This window comes from Diabrotica virgifera, chromosome 3 (genome assembly GCF_917563875.1).
Source record: "Diabrotica virgifera virgifera chromosome 3, PGI_DIABVI_V3a".
NCBI classification, from domain to species: domain Eukaryota; kingdom Metazoa; phylum Arthropoda; class Insecta; order Coleoptera; family Chrysomelidae; genus Diabrotica; species Diabrotica virgifera.
In genome coordinates this window covers 151399890-151418290 of record NC_065445.1, presented here as the reverse complement: position 1 = coordinate 151418290, position 18401 = coordinate 151399890, and the positions used below count along the sequence as shown (strand labels likewise).

At 31.2% G+C, this 18401-nt stretch overlaps 1 long non-coding RNA gene across 1 annotated transcript; it reads right to left on the bottom strand.

Moving 5' to 3' along the window:
• Nucleotides 1-16494: 16494 nt before the first annotated feature.
• LOC126882117 (uncharacterized) lies at nucleotides 16495-18248 on the bottom strand. The gene is made up of 3 exons (XR_007697149.1): nucleotides 17971-18248; nucleotides 17727-17875; nucleotides 16495-16758 (listed from the first exon to the last, which is right to left on the bottom strand). It is a non-coding gene; the product is annotated as an uncharacterized LOC126882117 (long non-coding RNA).
• Nucleotides 18249-18401: the final 153 nt, after the last annotated feature.

The following is an 18401-nucleotide window of genomic DNA, read 5'->3' as shown; positions in this document are numbered from 1 at the left end:
AATTAAATTATAATCGATTTTTTAAAGATTTTGCTAACCATTTTAACGTTCTATTAATGAAATATTAATTTTTTACTTCGGATACTTTCACAATTATCGTGTAGATGGCGCTCAGATTAATTTATAATTACATATTACAAAATATTAAAAAAACTTAAAATTCAGTATTTAAAACGTAAGTGTATTTAAGGTAAAAATATACACCAGAGCTTTGACCAACTAATATTATTTCCTATTAATGTTTTTAATTTCAATGTTTTAAATTAATCACTTTGACATTTATGTCAAATTTCCGGTAAAGGTTTACATACTTGTCACTACTGGCGCTCGCGACTTTTTAATTATCCCCTCTACCTACGAGCTCACAGCGTATAGTCGTATTACTCCGTAGAGTAACTAGGTGCATTTTCCGTTGGAACTTTATACCAAGCTGCAGACGGGGATGTGAATTGCATAGTGTAGAATTCCTTCCCTTTGTCTTCACTGCAGCATCCATTTGGCTTGCAAATTGTAGAAGTCTTGGAGGTGTCACCAGGAAAATGTACCAATAAGTTTTTCAATTTAAAAATCTTTTAGTAATATTTTTAATATTTTCAATATTATTAATGTTGCTATTAGGATTGAAAAACTTCATCTTTCAATTGCCAGAAGTCCCCTACCCTATTTGTTTCAGTTGCAATGTGTGGGAAAAGCTCTCGGTAGCTGGATTGCACTCCGTATTCTAATTGAAAAGTAAGATTGTTTTGCCTTCGCATTGTAACTGAATAAAAATGGTATACATTTTTATTTTGTAAATGATTATTTTATACAAAAGTAACGATTTGTAACGAATCCTCGAAAGTAACTATAATCAACATCACTACTATTCCTTTGCCTGTGCCCCTACAGTGTAGGCAACCACAACCGACATTAATATCGTTTTTCTTTATAAAATTTTCAATTTTTATTATTTTCAATTAAAGCCAGTTTATTTATAATCCGCAAACGAGGAGCAATTAGGTGATATGTTCATTTAGCAATTTTACGGCTTTTTATACCCAGAAAATGAAAATTTATTTGAAATCTTTTATTTAGTTATATCTCGAAAACGGAAAATCCGCAAATGAAATTTCGAATGGAGGGATTATCCTCAAATCAGGAGGAATTATTTTAGATATGGTGGATAATACTTTTGCTAATACAGTTTAGGCCCACCAAAATGGAAATATTTTTTCTTCGGAAAATTCTTAATTTTTATGATTTTTAGTTAAAAGTTAAAAATTTTAGTTTAGTAAAAAGGTATTGGCTCCGTGCGTCTCCCCTCTACTTACAGTCAAGTGACACGCTGTCAGATTTTGTAAGGACGTTTTAACATTGAGTCTTATGGGATTATTTTGTTAAACTTGAATATTTTATTTTGTAGTGATAATAACCGAATACAATTGTTAGAATTCATTAGTTATTAATTTATACTGTAATATAGTGCAACAAAAATATTTTCTTTTTCGTTAATAAAGATTTATTGACATAAACTGCGATAGTGAGGTTATGTATACAAAATCAAATTGATAATCAATATTGGAAAGTGAAGAATTTATATCAGATTAAGTGCGTTTTTATTTTCTGTTTATATTAATACATAGTATCACTAGCGTGACACGGCATTTTTTTTAAATATCTCATTTAAACATACACAAAGCGTCCTTATAAAATTTCAAAAAACCGCCACCATGAGCAGGTCGGTCGATTTTGCTTTGACACTTTGTTAACGCTCGGAGCGAATACTCATAATCCTCAAACGAGGAGGAATTAAAAGATATGATTATTTAGTGCTTTTATAGCTTTTGATATTTACAAAAAGGAAATAAACACTTTGGTGCAGCGCCGAAAATTTTTATTTTTTATAACTCTAAAACGGAAAATCCGCAAATGAAATTTCGAATGGAGGGATTTTCTTACGTCAGAAGCAATTATTTTAGATATACATTACAATACAGATAATACTTTTGCAAATACAGTTTAGGACCACCAAAATGGAAAATTTTTTTCTTCGGAAAATTTTTAAGCTTTATGATTTTTGGTTTAAACCAGGTCTATTCGTAATCCTCAAACCAGAAGAAATTAAATGATATAGTTATTGTTATTTTTACAGCTTTTGATAAATATCCCGATAATGGAAATATATACTTTGGCGCTGTCCCGAGAAATTTCATTTTGATATAACTTAAAAATGGAATATCCGCAAATGAAATTTCAGAGGAGGGATTACCTTTAAGTCAGGAGGAGTTATTTTGACTATGGTACATACTACTTTTAGCCTTACAGTTTAGGTTTACCAAAAGTGAAAATTATTCTGGCATTCCTTTGCCCCTACAGTATAGGCAACCAACATTAAAATCGTTTTTCCTTTATAACATTTTCAATTTTCACAATTTTCAATTAAAACCAGTTTATTCATAATCCGCAAACGAGGTGCAATTTTTTGATATGGTTATTTAGTGACTTTACGGCATTTTATACCCTGAAAATTGACATTTATTTTTAGCGCTGCGCCGAAATCTCCACTTTTGATTTGCTTATATCTCGAAAACGGAAACTCCGCAAATGAAATTTTGAATGGTGCAATTATCCGCAAACGAGGTGCAATTTTTTGAGTTATGGTAGAAGTCAAAATAACGACTTTGAAAAAACCGTTTCGCTAACTTTATGACGCTCAATTTCTTCACGTGAAGTTTATAACGAACAAACTTAGATGTCAAAGTGTGCTTTTACACGTCAAATTTGGCCTTGAATAACTTGGTCAATTTCTTGTCCAATTTATTGTTGATGTAAAGTGGACTTAACTGGAACATAAATTGACGTGAAAAGACGGGTACATTTGATCTGGCGAATAAATATTTATCCTGCCGTGTGATGTATGTAAATAGGTAGTATTCGGAACGCACTCAAGTTGGTAATATTGTAATAGTGACGTGACAGTGACAAGTACAGCGAAGCGGAAATAAAACCATTCTGAATCTAGACACGATAGATACAAGTTGTTTCATTATAACCTCTCCTCCAAAGTTAACCTAAGAACCCTACCACGTGTTACATTATTCGCGATGAAAAACAAAGTAGCTGACCTCTGGTGGAATAAATTTTGAACTACCTACTATAACCCAGCAAACAGACTTGAGCCCAATTACGTGATAATTACGTTAAATTTACGGCAAATTTCAACGAATACGTAAGGTCCGCTTGCCACTATGCTAAATTTAGTACTGAAATTAGTACTAAAAATATTGTATCTACAAATTAGATGCGCGCGCCGATTTAGTACTAAAAATTAAAACATGTTCTAATTTCTTGTACTGAAATTGACACAATATTAAAAAGTGAGGTTGTATTGTATATTAGGTACTTTTGTTTTTTTTATAGGTACATAATAATAATAGTGATTTCAACTTTCAACATGTGGAGAAAAAGGCAGATTGAAACATTAATAGAGTTTTACAAATCGAATCAATGATCAATGTTTGTATGTGCCAAAGCACCCTCTCTATAGAATAGGAACGCACGAATTAAAGTTTTGGAAGAAATAAAGGCAGAATTAGCCAAACTAGGTGTGGATATATCTCTAATAGCAGAAATAAAAGCCAAGTTTGCCAGTTTTGCAAAAATACTTCTTCCCATCTTTTATTGTTAATAAGTTAATGGCTTGCAACTTGCAATCTCAATTAGTAAAGCTCCTATCTATGAACCTTGAGTAAAGCTCATGTAAATTTAGTAGGTAGAGCGCATGCCTATATGCTGATTACAATTCGGATAGTTGCAAACACAAACTTGGCACAAACTGACTTTTTCATACTAAATCGACTCGCGCAACTAACCAATATTTTTAGTACTGAAATCAGTACTGAAATTAGTACTACAAATATTGGTTAGTTGCGCGAGTCGATTTAGTATGAAAAAGTCAGTTTGTGCCAAGTTTGTGTTTGCAACTATCCGAATTGTAATCAGCATATAGGCATGCGCTCTACCTACTAAATTTACATGAGCTTTACTCAAGGTTCATAGATAGGAGCTTTACTAATTGAGATTGCAAGTTGCAAGCCATTAACTTATTAACAATAAAAGATGGGAAGAAGTATTTTTGCAAAACTGGCAAACTTGGCTTTTATTTCTGCTATTAGAGATATATCCACACCTAGTTTGGCTAATTCTGCCTTTATTTCTTCCAAAACTTTAATTCGTGCGTTCCTATTCTGTAGAGAGGGTGCTTTGGCACATACAAACATTGATCATTGATTCGATTTGTAAAGCTCTATTAATGTTTCAATCTGCCTTTTTCTCCACATGTTGAAAGTTGAAATCACTATTTTTAGGTTTGTTCCAACATGAACTTTTGGACGGCCCAAAAACCGTCACGAAACTGCTTGTACCGTTTGTTGTGCGCATGTTCGTAATTGTATCGCCCAGTTATCGTCCCATGACGGTAATCATATATTTGTCATTTTTGTTGGTGACAGCTTGTGTGCTTTTAGTCGATCAAAGGCTCAAAAAATTTAAAGAATTAAATCCTAGTGCTCAAGTCAGTCCAACCAGCACATTATGCATTTGCCCGATTACTGAAATGATCATCACGAAACCGTCACCGAAAGATCACAATTCTTGTTGGAACAGTGGGAAGGACGATCCGATGACGATCATATTTTTGTTGGAACGGATTTTCTTTACTGCGCAGGATCGTTACCGTTTCCTGACGGTTCTCGGTCGTGTTGGAACAAACCTATTATTATGTACCTATAAAAAAAAAAACAAAAGTACCTAATATACAATACAACCTCACTTTTTAATATTGTGTCAATTTCAGTACAAGAAATTAGAACATGTTTTAATTTTTAGTACTAAATCGGCGCGCGCATCTAATTTGTAGATACAATATTTTTAGTACTAATTTCAGTACTAAATTTAGCATAGTGGCAAGCGGACCTTACTCGGTGATATAAAAAGGCCCCGTCTCACCATCAAATAATTGACAGTTATTTGATCAAACTTGACAGTTAGTGACACAAAGTGACAGTTAGTGACGTCACATCCTGAGTGTTCATTGTGGATAATAATGAAAAATTTTAATTTTAAATAAAGTACAAACAAGTTAAATAACTCAATACAAAGAATTTGATCAAACTAGACTGCTAGTGAGAGCACAGATTTTTAGAATTTCAAAAAAACTGCAATCGTGACGTCACTTTGACGTACTTCCTCAAGTACGTCAAGTTTGCTCAAACTGTTTGATCAAATTATTTGATGGTGAGACGCGGTCTTTAGACGGGAAAAAAACGTATTTCAGTGCCAAATCATTCACCTATATATTAGTGCTTTCTTTATACATGTTTGACATTAAAATAATATAAAATCATAATAACGAATATAGTACATGTTTTTTATAATATTTGTGAATTTCGGTTACATCGCAAAGGTACGTTTATTTCACGTAATAATCACGAAACAGAAATAACTTCCTTTGGTTAAATTTTGAGAAATATTTTGGAAAAAAAATTTTACAACGGTGTTGGTTAAATACGTATCGCTTGAATTTTACTCACTGTATTTTATGGACGTCGAAAAATTAGATGTATTTCACGTAAAAGTAATGTAAATAATACCAATATTTAAACAAAAAGTTTATGATTTCGCTTTTAAGATCATTTAGCATAACTATTTCAATCTAACTTGATTTGAAGCTATTTTTTTCTTTAAAAATATCACAGGAGCTAAAATGATGTTGTCTTATTTTCAAATCGCGCGCGGTGATGAAGTACTACCAAGCCTTTCTCCTCCTTTAAATACCATCACGTGACTAACATAGTTGGTTCGAAAACTAAATTAATCGATTTATCGAATAATAGATACGTTTCGATAGGACTATTTTTTTTATATTATTCTGGTATTGAAATAGATTTTTAGTAAGACCAATTAGTTAATAGTAGAAGAAATTTAAAAACAAAAGGAAAATTCGTAATACTAATTTAAAGTAAGTAGAATAGCTTAACTGTAATTTAAAAATAATCGATTTTTATAATCGATGATCAAATCCTCTATCAGCTTCTCTGGCTTGGCTTCTCACATTTCTCACAACAAAAAGTGAAACGTGAAGAGCTTTATTTTCCTAGTTTTATTTTATGTGTGTGTGTGTGTGTGTGAAAAAATGGCTTGGATGCGAGTCCGTTAGCCACAGATTTTTATTTTATTTTTACCTCAATTTATTAGTTTTGTTATATTTATACGTATTTCACTTAAATGATTATATTTGTTTCTTTCAAGTAGTTTATGAGTAATTTAAATATTTCCATTTTATGACAACTTAGTAGATATTCTATACTAATTGGAAAATGAACTTGTGTTTGTCGTAAATTGTAATATAATTGATTTATACAGTGAGCACGTAAAGGTTGGAATAAATTCATTTTCTCGACAATGGACGATTTTGGAAAAAAATCCCAAAACAGGTCAATTTTTATTTTTAAATTGCGACTTTTTGGCATATGTATCATACTAGTGACGTCACCCATCTGGACGTGATGACGTCATCTTAAAAATTTTTAAATGAGAATTGGGTCGTGTGATAGCTCATTTTAAAGGTAATTTAATTCTCTATTCAATAATATAAACATTAACATATTTATTTATACAGAGTGTCCAAAAAAAATTTTTTTGAATTAAATTTATTGACATAAAAAGAAGAATGTGTGTAATTTATTTAACTCACAATACATTTTACTGCTATCAGAAAACAGGAAGTAATGTTTATTTGCCAAATAAATATTGGTTTTTGCTTAAATTCAATATCAAAGCCGCCACCCACCTTCTTCTGGACAGTTTGAACATTTAGTTTAAGCAAAAAACAATGAATATTTTTCAAATAAACATTTTTTTGGTTTCTGAGAGCAGTAAAATGTATTTTGGATTAAATAAATTACATGCATTCTTCTTTTTATGTCAATAAATTAAATTAAAAAATGTTTTCTTGGACACCCTGTACAAATAATTATGTAAATGTTTATATTACTGAATAGAGAATTAAATTACCTTTCAAATGAGCTATCACACGACCCCTATTCCCATTTAAAAAAATAATCGATGACGTCATCACGCCCAGATGGATGACGTCACTAGTATGATATGTATGCCAAAAAGTCGTAATTTAAAAATAAAAATTGACCTGTTTCGGGATTTTTCTCCAAAATCGTCCATTCTCGAGAAAATGAATTTATTCCAACCTTTACGTGCTCACTGTATATCTCTCGTTAATTTTGCATTCCAAGAAAATATGGTTTAAATCTCTAATCGAAACATTATCACAAAAACATACTGATGAATTAATTATTCCTAATTTGTGCAGATGTGCCTCATATTTCCCGTGTCGAGTTTTTAATCTGACGATAGTAGAAATATCTTGCTTTGGCAGGTTATATTTAAATATGTATTCAGGTGGCGGAGGAAGTTCTTGATGTAAAGAAAAATATAAATTTTTAGTTATATAGTTTTATATATAGTTTTATTTTAGGCGGGTTTATTTATAATAATGTCTTTCGTATTAACGTTTACCTCACTGCTCGAGGGTTGAAGTGCCATGATGCAATTAGAAAAAACAAGAAAGTGTCGAAGTGTCCTCCTCGAAATAAAAAGTGACATGTGTTGTGTTTTATGTTGGCAAATTTTTTAATGTGTCTTTAGGTCGGTACCATTTTTGGTTCATTATCTTGTATAATAATTATACAGGACAAACGTTTTAAAGTCTCTAACGCCCGGTTTCATAATCAGTTAAAGTGGACATTAAGTTTTAGGTTGGTACCCTTGTCAATGCAATTCATATGGGTAAATGTCAACGTTAAAGTGGACTTTAGTTAATGTTCACTTTAAGTTGATTATAAAACCGGGCGTAAATTCTACTAAATAAATACATTGTTAATAGACTAAGTTTTTTTTTTTTTTTTTTTTTTTTTTTTTTTTTACATTGTTAATACTTTATATGCTTGTTTTATTTATATCATATTATGAGGATATAATAATTACGTGATTCATAATTTAGTTAAGGTCGAATTATTTACGTGAACCGAGGACGTATCTTTCACGTGAATACTAATATATACATTCCCTAAAAGATACTTTAATCAACACGTATTTGCAAAGTGAATTTCCCGAAACATTTTATTGCTATTTAAGGTAAATAACACGTCTATTGAAGACGAGTTATTCACGTAATTTAAAGACGTATTTTCAATGTGACATTCCAACCAAATTTTCACGTGAAATTCACGTAAGCAATTTACGTATATTGGTGACAAATGTACCCAAAATTCACGTAATTAACACGTCGGTCTGTTTGCTGGGAAGTGGTATAAACAAAACAGAAAATTGTTGATTTGAATGGAATTTGGTCACTATTAAGAAATTTTTAGTAAATTTAAGCATTATGAGTACATTAAAATATTTTAAATCAAATCGGTATTGTTCTATTCCTCAATTGAATGTTTGTTTATACCATTTATATCGGCCATTTTCTTGCATTCGACCTGCCCTCTATGGTGCCGAACCAAATCGAATACGTTAAGAAAAAGATATAAGTGCAATGGAATTCAAGGCAGCTATAAACTCGATGCAAATGTCAGGTAACTTGTATGAAAATTGGAAATTCTTCATACAAAGATTCAAAAACTATTTACAAGCTACAGAATTAACAAAGAAACCTGAAATAACCCAGTGTACACAGCTATTACAGTTAATAGGGGACGAAGGGTTCAAAATATATAACACGTTCAAGTTCTCAACAGAAGAAAAAGACAAGTTAGAACTGTTAATAAAAAAATTTGAAGCACATTTCAAGCCAAAAAGTAACGTGTCAAATGCAAGGTATTGCCTGTTCACCAGAAAACAAGAAGAAGGTGAGTCAGTAGACAAATTTATAATAGATATTATAAACAAGGCAAAAAATTGTGAGCTAGAGAATTTGGAGGACTGTCTGATTAAGACTTGCATAACTTGTGGGGTAGCAGATGAAACGATGAGACAGAGACTATTAGAAGAAGATGAGATGAGCTTGGAAAAAGCAATCAATCTGTGTAAAAGTATAGAAAGTTCGAAAATCCAGTCTGAAAAATGAAGTCAGAGGAGGTGCACTACATAAAGAAAAAAGAATGTGTATGTACTTTGTACGCACGTAAGAAGTTATACTTCTATTATATGATTTAAACGAAATTAATATACTTTTTATTTATATTTTGTTTAAATATTAAACTAATTTATACTTACTACGTCTCAAACATTTTTATTAGAACAGTGCCAAAAATTAAAATAATAAAAGAATAAAACACACACAAACACATTAAACAAGCCACAAATGATGTCTGAACATTAATTGTCGAAAATTTTTTTAACTAAATACGTATTTTCTGAAAATACAATTATATAATAAATATACTTACAATCATAAAATGTATTAAAAAAAAACAAAAAAGAAAGTTTCTATTGGGACTCGAACCAGCGCTGATAAGAGCGGTTGGTATTGGAATTCATTCGCCTTCTCCGCTTAGCCACGGACACTATGTGTCATTATTTACGAAGATCGACTAACTAAACGGATTAAACTTGTGATATTTTGATATTTTGAAAATTGATCAAATTATTTTAATTTTGAATTGAAATGATTTAGAATTGAAAAAATACAACAAAACATAGAGTAAAAAACAATATATTAGGTGAATATTGATAGAAATTTTGATGGTAATCAAATTATATAAATAAAAGTATTACATACTATGTATTTTGGCAGATCAAATAGGTAGGTTTATACCCATGATACATTAACAATTATTACGTACCTGTTGCTTTTAAAAACTATTTAAAAGTCACTACAATATTATAAACTTTTTTGTTTCTGTCCTCACAACAATAAAACTAATATATTATACATTTGTTTACCTTTACCTTTACCTCCAAACCACAGCTGCCATATCGGATAATTTTTGACATGTCATTTGAACATCCAATCAGAACAAAGTTATAATGCGCATGCGCCGGGCTGGTAGGTTTTAACATATAAAAAAATCACCCTCTATCGCCGGTAAAGAAGTATAACTTCAAAAAAACTTCAATAAGAAATATGAAAATAGAGAACAGTGGGAAGACAGAAGAGTGAATCCAACTCATTCGAAGTCCCAAGACGGCCAGTTCAATGGTAAATCTGGAAGCAGTTCAGGGTGCAGTAGGTGCGGAATGGAGCACAGAGGCCAACCATGCAAAGCATATAAAGCTAAGTGTAATTTATGTTATAAAATAGGGCATTATGCAAAAAAATGTTTTCAAAAACAAATTAAGTATGTAGATGTAGATGATTCAGAATCAGATGATTTGTTTATAGGCTTGGTAAATACTAAAAATAGCAGTTTTGATGATGATTTCATGATAAATTTTGAAGTTAACAAGCGTAAATTCAGCTGTAGATTAGATACAGAGGCAATGGCAAACGTAATATCAATAAATAAGTTAAATTCTCTAGAAGTTAATGTTGAACTACAGAAAACAAACTGCAGGTTAACAACATTTTCGAATGAAACACTTAGGGTCATTGGAAAATGTAGTTTAGAATGCAAACATAAAGATAACATGTACAACATAATGTTTTATGTGGTAGAAATTAATTCACCAACGGTATTAGGTCTTCCTACATGTAAAGCTTTAAATATTTTAAAAAGAATCAATACTATAGAAAAAATTGAAAATAATTTGAATTTTAGAGAAGTTACATTTAAAAATGATTACTCTGATGTGAAAGAAATATTTAAAGAAGTTTTTTCAGGTATAGGCTGCTTGTATGAGCCATACAAAATCGTGCTAAATGAAACTGCACAACCAGTTATACATCCTCCAAGAAAGATTCCACTACAGTTAAAGGAGAAACTAAAACTTGAATTAGCTGAAATGGAGAAAAATGAAATAATTGAGAAGGTTGATGAACCTACAGATTGGGTCAACTCTATAGTCTTGGTAAGAAAACCAAAAAGTAATTCCATAAGAGTTTGTATAGATCCTAGAGACTTGAATAAAGCTATCAAAAGAGAGCACTTTCAACTCCCTACGATTGGTGAAATAGCTGCAAATTTAAAAGGAAACGTTTATTTCAGCAAGTTTGATGCCTCAAAAGCATTTTGGAGCATAAAGCTTGATGATGAAAGTAGTAAATTATGTACTTTTAACACTTGCTATGGTAGATATAAATTTTTAAGACTGCCTTATGGCATTAGTTCAGCAAGTGAGGTGTTTCACAAAAGATTCAGTAAAATATTTAATATGGAAGGTGTAGAAACATATATTGATGATTTAATTGTTTATGGCTCATCAAAACAACAACATGATAAATGTTTATATCAAGTTTTAGAAAGAGCTAGGGTAAATAATGTCAAATTTAATTATGAAAAATGTAGTTTTGGTGTAAAAAATGTAAAATTTTTAGGATTTAATTACAATAAAGATGGTCAAAGTGTTGATAGTGATAAAATTAAAGCCATTCAAGATATGAAAAAGCCAGAAAATAAAAAAGACATACAGAGATTATTAGGAATGATAACGTATTTGTCTAAACACATTAAAAATTTGTCAGACTTAACCGCACCTCTTAGGGAATTAATTAAAGAAAATGTAGAATGGCATCGGTCACATAAACATGATGAATGTTTTAGTAAAATTAAGGAAATAATTTCAAAAAGGCCAGTATTAAGACATTTTGATATAAATGAAAAGTGTTTAATATCGGTTGACTGTTCAAAAGACTCAATAGGAGCTGTACTTTTACAAAAAGGTCAACCAGTAGCTTACATATCAAAGGCTTTAACTTTAACACAACAAAATTATGCACAAATTGAAAAAGAACTTCTTGGAGTTCTGGTGGCATGTGAGAAATTTCATAATTATATATATGCTTCCAAGTTTGATATAGAAACTGATCACAAACCATTGATATCCATAGTAAAGAAACCCTTAATGAATGCGCTACCACGACTTCAAAGAATGTTATTTAAATTGCAGAGGTGTGACTATAATCTGATGTATAAAAAAGGTAAAGAACTATATATAGCTGATACGCTATCGAGATGTTGTTCGGAATTGCCTGTAATAAAGAATGATTTAGATATTGAACTAGAATCACAAATTTGTTTAGTAAGATTAAACATTAATATTTCAAACAATCAACTGCAAAAAATCAAAGAAGAGACTAGCAAAGACAAAACTTTAATTGATCTAAAGACTTTCATAAAAAAAGGTTGGCCAAAAGAATTAAATAATGTACATAAAGATTTAAAAACATTTTTTAAGATTAAAGATGAAATAACCTTCTTTGATAGTTTGTTGATGAGGAATACTCAAATTATAATTCCTCATGTAATGAGGAAAGAAATGTTAAAAAGAATTCACTATGGCCATCAAGGAATAAATAAATGTAAAATGTTAGCTAGACAATCATTATATTGGCCTTCCATGACAGTTGACATTGAGAATGAAGTTAAAGGTTGCCCAATTTGCCCACAATTTGAAAATGCGAAGAGAGAACCTTTGACTCCACACAATATCCCAGAACTCCCCTGGGAGGAAGTTGGCTCTGATATATTTTACATAGGTCAAAAAAGTTATTTAATGGTGGTAGATTATTACAGTAAATATCCAGAAATTTGTCTGTTGAACGATACAACCAGTTCAACTATAATTACACATTTAAAATCGATATTTGCTCGTCATGGAATACCAAAAATATTTTACTCTGATGGTGGACCACAATACACAGCCAATGAATTTGTTAAATTTTGTCAAGAATGGGAATTTAAAAGCATAAAGTCAAGCCCAGAAAATCATAGGTCTAATGGTCTAAGTGAAAGATATATTCAAACCTACAAAAAAGCGTTAAGAAAATCTCTTAGAGATGGTAAAGATACATATTTAACATTGCTACAACTTAGAAATACACCAATTGATTCAAATTTACCATCACCATCTCAAATTTTAATGTCACGAGTACTTAGAACTCAGATTCCCACCACTGACAAAATTCTAAAACCAAAATTATGTAATGCTAAAATAGTAATCAGCGATTTTCAGAAAAGACAAAACAGTCAAAAAGCTTATTATGATAGAGGGACAATAAATTTAAAACCGCTTAAAAATAATGAAAAAGTTTATATTAAAGATAAAAACAAATTGAGAGGTCTTGTCACACATAAATTAAGAGATAAAACCTACTCGATTAAATTAAGAGATTCTGGGTCAAAAATTGCAAGAAATAGACAATTTTTAGTTCGCATTCCTGCAACTTCTGACGATGAACATTCAGATAACGAATCTGAAACTAGTGAGTCACAAAATTTTGAAAGTGTCTCTGATAACCATTCTGATCATCACTCTCCAATAAACTTACCTCCACAAACCTCTTCAGGTCGAATTATTAAAAAACCTGATAGACTAGATTTATAAGTAATTTTATTATAAAATAAAGGGGGTAAAGGATGAATGAAACAATTGTGGAAATTTATAAATGTTTATTTAAAGATTTGTTAAAGAAAGTTATGTTTATTTTGTCATTATAAAAAGTGGGGGATGTGATGTATGTAAATAGGTAGTATTCGGAACGCACTCAAGTTGGTGTAAAGACCGCGTCCCACCATCAAATAATTTGATCAAACTGGTTTGAGCAAACTGAAAGTGACAGTTAGTGACGTCACATCCTGAGTGTTCATTGTGGATAATAATGAAAAATTTTAATTTTAAATAAAGTACAAACAAGTTAGACAACTCAATACAAAAAATTTGATCAAACTAGACTGATAGTGAGAGCACAGATTTTTAGAATTTCAAAAAAAACTGCAATTGTGACGTCACTTTGACGTACTTCCTCAAGTACGTCAAGTTTGCTCAAACTGTTTGATCAAATTATTTGATGGTGAGACGCGGCCTTAAGAGTGACGTGACAGTGAAGCGGAAATAAAACCATTCTGAATCTAGACACGATAGATACAAGTTGTTTCATTATAACCTCTCCTCCAAAGTTAACCTAAGAACCCTACCACGTGTTACTATATAGGTTCGTTCCAAGACGACACATTTGTACGATCCCTTGAACCGCCACGAAATCGATTGGACTGTTTTAATGCGCAGAATCGCCCTTGAACGGTTTTCTTTCGATCTCGAACCGATTACCGGTACGTAACCCTCTTGGAACGTATTGGTGTACCATTTCAAGTTCGAGTTGCGCCTGAGCCATTTTCATTACGAGTACCACTGTACCACTAGTAGTTTGCTAGATGGTTAGAAATTAATATTTCTAACATGTTCATTAAACATCACTTCAACTTCAAAATCTTCCTCAGAATCGATATCTGACATTAAATCGTTGTCTTCTATGAAAAAAAAAATAATAAATTATCCATATTTATAAGATTAATTTGAAAAAAAAAAATAATAATTATTTAAATGGAAATCAAGATTCACAGGTACTAATAGCGTAAATTGTGGATTATTATATTATTGAATCATCAGCTGATCTCATAGCAGTGGCCAGTAAAAATGAAAACAATCCTAACTGCGCAAGTCAGTACAAATAGTTTCTGCTTGAAGGCATGTGTCAAAAGTACCGTTCAGTTACCGATTTCGAAGCGGTACATGGATCTCTTGGAACAACACAGTGTACGATACGAATCATCGTTCATGTTCGCTTGGAACGCATTTTTTATAATGCGCATGACGAGGGCAGTACGAAGGACCGTTTTCATGTCACTTGGAACGCGCCTATTATATTATTACATGCCAGATAAGAGCATATTTATTCTGAGGTGAAAAGATCCGGCCTTAAAACAATAATTAAACACAAGTTGTAATTCATTTTTATTGTATAATCAGTTTATTACATCGAAATATATATATTTTTTACGTACTATCTGTGTATTTTTTATACAAGCAACTATCAAATTAGAAAAAATAGATTTGATTCACTTTTATAACATGTAAAGTAAAACAACATATTTTGACATATTTTTAAATCTGCCGCGTTTCGATACTGATTAAAAATTTGGCAACACAGCGGAATGGGTTGACGAGAAGCTGAGAAGCTGAGAAGCTTGACGCACACTTGATCCAACGTTGCCAATTGTACGGGTAACAATCAATGCACGGTGAATTTAAAAAAGACGATGCATTGTGCCAGCACAAAATCATAATATAATGATTAGTAATATATTAATTTAATCATTAAAGAAAGTCAGTCAATGGCGTGCGTCATACAGATTATATTTTCAAGTATAATTTATGTCTTACTAATATACATGATAAAGCTCAAGCTAAAATAAGTTTATTCAAGCGTTTAAGCTATACATATATGTACAAGAACTGGAAATTTTATGAAAGTTACTAACGAAGAAAAAACAAACAGATCGCTTCGTAGCGGCAATTAAGATTGCTTCGTAGGGGTAACTTTAGACATGGCCTGTTCTGTTGGGCCCCAACAGAGGGTCACTTTAAATTGTCGGCCCGAGTGGGGAAAGAATTTGGTAAGATACTGGGTCAAATGTAAATACCAGGTAAATTCAGAACCAAGTACTAACTTACTAGCAACAACATTTATTACAGGAGTGAAATGGAAAGAATAAGCTAAAGATAGCCTAACTCAGTGAGCTTTAAAATATTACTTCAGACACATTTTTGCTGTTTATTTAGCGTTTGCCTCTAAATCCCCGCTTTGAAATCAATAGGCAGTGATGTGTCGTTACCATATCAATTTCTAAAAGTAAAAGTTGATATAAAATTTACATACCTAAATTGTATTTGCCTAGTGATAAAAATAGTATTTTTCAAACTAAGCAATATCTTAAGGCTTACAATAAAATGAACATATAGTCATACCCAATTTATTTTGCAAACATGAAGTTGGTCAAGAGCAATCAAACAATTACACAGTTTAAAAAAATTCCTCTAATACAAAGTATAACAATACTTGAATATATGCTATACAGGGTGTTATAACAGAAAAAATAATAAGTAGAATATGATCGCCGTTTACAATTAAAAGAAAATATGATCGATTTAAAAATTGTGGCCTTCTATGGAAAGTTTTTGTTATCATTGGGTTTGAAAGTGTTTTTCACTCACTAATATCCTTGTAGTGTAGCACACCAATTCAAGTTAAACTTGTTATTGATTTTTGTGTTTGTTATTGTTTTGTATTTTTTTATGACTCTGTAAGCATTGTCTATAAAATTGTACAATTTTCCATGACAATAAAGCATATTTCTATTCTAAGTTGTCTATTTCTTAAACCAAAGCATTGATTATTACTACGAAATATTAATATCATCAATATTAATCTCACAATCAACCCATAGAACTTGTCAAACAAATAAAATATTTGGGAATCATTATTGATAATTTATTTATTAACATTAAAAACGATTTATTGATTACAGTTAATTTATTTAATGGAAATTAAGGTAATAATAATAATAATGTTTATTCAACACAAATATAACAATATACATAAAATAATAAACTATAAAATCTTCATGCGACTAAAAACATATCAAAGTGTATAGTTAATAAGAATAAACATAGGAAGCCACAAGAAAATAAATTTGCACGTAGCTATAGCCCAAAGTAACTCCTGTTGTTTATCCAAATCTTCACTAGTCAAAAGCCTTTAAATTAAAGTTCCAGCAGTTTTTCCTTTTTCTGCATATATAAAATATCTGGTGTTTGTTCCTAAAAACAAAAACATAAGTACCATAAAAATCATACAAATGTGGAAAGTACCACAAAAGTACAGTACACATTTGATACTCCGACATGCTCGGTAGTCCGACCGTTTGGTCCTATACCTGTCGGGCTATCAAGGGACAACTGTATTTTAATATTAGGACAGTTATATAAGGTTTAGGTTAATTTAGTTAGTTTTATATAAGGGCACTTGCCATAATAAGCCACAACAAAAAGGTATTAAAAGAAAAAGCTATAGATCTTAAATGGGAAGCTACTACGTTTAGTCTATATATAAATGAAAGTAAAACAAAATATATAGAGTGCACAAAGTCAAATCAACATAAAAATCTTAAGGTAGACAACCGTACCTATGAATATGCCTCCCATTTTCACTACCCAGGCTCAATAATAAATGACAACAACAACACTAGTCAAGAAAAGCATGGATTCTTAGCAGCAATAAGTGATTTTATGCATACAAAGATTTAACGAAAAGTAAGTTACTAAGTCTAAGCTTAGAATCTACAAAACAAATCTACACATTGCAGTGATGGTTTGTGGAGAATTAAAATGAACCACGAGGTGGATAGTACTAATGCAGAGCACAGATATTGTTGGAATTGTAAAATCTCAAAGACTAAATTGGCTTGGTCACTCAGAAAGAATGCCAGATAATCGAGCTGTGCAAGTAATCCAGAGATGGAAGCCCCAAGGAAATAGAACAAGAGGAAGGGCCCATAAAACTAAAAGATGGATAGACGATGTAGAGGGGGATCTTAAAACCATGAACATCAGAAAAGTATCCGGCAGGGCAGAATGGAAGAATGTTGTTATGCACACCAAGACTCACAAAGGGTTGTAGCACCATTAGAAAAAAGATTGAAGGCTGAAGGACAGTTTAGGCTATATGCATTCAAACATTGTGAGCTTTGCATCTAACCATATTGTAATAAACTATATCTTATACTTACATGGTCGAGAGAAGTCTCCGCATTATTTTCTTTATATTTACTTCTTTCATCAGCTCTTTTCTTGCATTCTAGATCACCTTTTCTTTTTATTGCCTGCTTTGGTAACTCATGTTTTGGTTTGGAACATCTTTTTAAAGTGGCTGGCTTTTCTAATAATTAAGTTTGAATTATTACTTAGGTACATCTTTATCATTATTGTAGACATTTTTTAAAAACCTTATTAATTGAATTACATTAAACTTACCACTTACACAATGTTTATTGCATATTCTTTCATATTTTAATTTTAGTTTTGTTCTCCTTCTAGCTTTTATCCATAGGGCCTTTCATCGATTGTCATTTGTTTCGAGCTTCTGTCATGTGTCACATAATATTAATATATCTACGTCATACGTCTTTGGTTTGTATCATGGGTATATACCAATAACGTACGACGTAGATATATTAATATTATGTGACACATGACAGAAGCTCGAAACAAATGACTGTGAATGAAAAGCCCTATTGTTCCCGACTTTGTTTTGTTAGGATAAATATTTAGATTTATTTATTTACAAGATAATCTGTCAATTGTCAAATTGGTGTCAAATATTGAGATTTTGAGATTTTAGTGACTTGGCAACGTTGGATCAAGTGTGCGAATTAGCTTCTCGTAATGGGTTGTAACATCTATCC